This window comes from Apium graveolens, chromosome 10 (genome assembly GCF_009905375.1).
Source record: "Apium graveolens cultivar Ventura chromosome 10, ASM990537v1, whole genome shotgun sequence".
Classification (NCBI taxonomy): Eukaryota; Viridiplantae; Streptophyta; class Magnoliopsida; order Apiales; family Apiaceae; genus Apium; species Apium graveolens.
In genome coordinates, this window is record NC_133656.1 from 70,203,937 (window position 1) to 70,205,190 (window position 1,254).

The 1,254-nt window shown below is 44.2% G+C and overlaps 1 non-coding gene across 1 annotated transcript; it reads right to left on the minus strand.

Moving 5' to 3' along the window:
- Positions 1–286: 286 nt before the first annotated feature.
- LOC141694608 (small nucleolar RNA R71) lies at positions 287–393 on the minus strand. Its single transcript, XR_012563897.1, has one exon. It is a non-coding gene; the product is annotated as a small nucleolar RNA R71 (small nucleolar RNA).
- Between the last annotated feature and the right edge of the window lie 861 nt (positions 394–1,254).

Genomic DNA, 1,254 nt, shown 5'->3' on the forward strand with positions numbered 1-1,254 from the left:
TTTTGAGATCAAGTCAAGCACGATTCAGATGATACAGAACTCAGTTCAGTTCGGGGGTTCTCCTACTGAAGACCCCAACAAGCACATCAGGGATTTCATCGAGATCTGCGACACCTTCAAGTTTAATGATGTGACTGAAGATGCTATCAAGCTACGCCTCTTCCCATTCTCTCTAAGGGACAAAGCTAAGTGCTAGTTACACTCTCTACCAGTAGGGTCTATCACCACTTGGGAGGATCTTGCACAAAAGTTTCTCACTAAATTCTTCCCTATGGCGAAGACTGCTGCAATCAGGAATGCTCTTACTCAGTTTGCTCAGCAAACTGGAGAATCTCTGTGTGAGGCTTGGGATCGATATAAGGAGATGCTAAGGAAGTTCCCACACCATGGCATGCCTGATTGGATGATTATCAACTGTTTCTACAATGGATTGGGTGCTACTTCTAGACCCATGCTTGATGCAGCATTAGGAAGAGCCTTGTGGGCTAAAAGCTACGATGAAGCTTATGAACTTATTGAACTGATGGATGCTAATGAGTACCAGAATCCTTCCCAGAGGCTGACTCAGGGAAAAGTTGCAGGAATTCTGAAGTTGGACGCAACAACTGCTATCGCTGCCCAACTTAAGGCTTTGATGATGAAGGTGGACACTTTGCCTAATTATGGAGTTAATCAAATCGCTAGTATTTGTGAGCTTTGTGTTGGTGCCCATGAGACTGATCAATGCGCAATTTCTATTGAATCAGCTCAGTTTGTGAGCAACTTCCAGCGATCGCAGCAACCAGTGCCAGCCACCTATCATCCCAACAAACCGCAATCATCCTAATTTCAGTTGGAGAAACACTCAGAATGCGGTTCAACAGCCTTATCAGCAATATCCAGCTAAGCAGTACAACCCCCTGGTTTTCAACAACCGTAATATGCACCAAGACAACAACTCCAGCTGCAACAAGCCAATGAAAAATATGAATTAGAGGAATTGAAGCTTATGTGCAAGAGTCAAGCCGTTTCTATCAAGACCTTGGAAAATCAAATTGGGTAAATTGCCAATGCCTTGATAAATCGTCAGCCTGGTACACTACCTAGTGACACTGAAGTGCCAGGAAAGAAGGAAGCTAAGGAGCAAGTAAAGGCAATCACTTTAAGGTCTGGAAAGGTTGCGAATCCCGAACAAACTCAAGTGTTGACTGAACAAGCTGAGGCTGAGAAAGAGATAGAGCAGCATGAAGTAGAAGTGAAACCAAGGAAGACTAC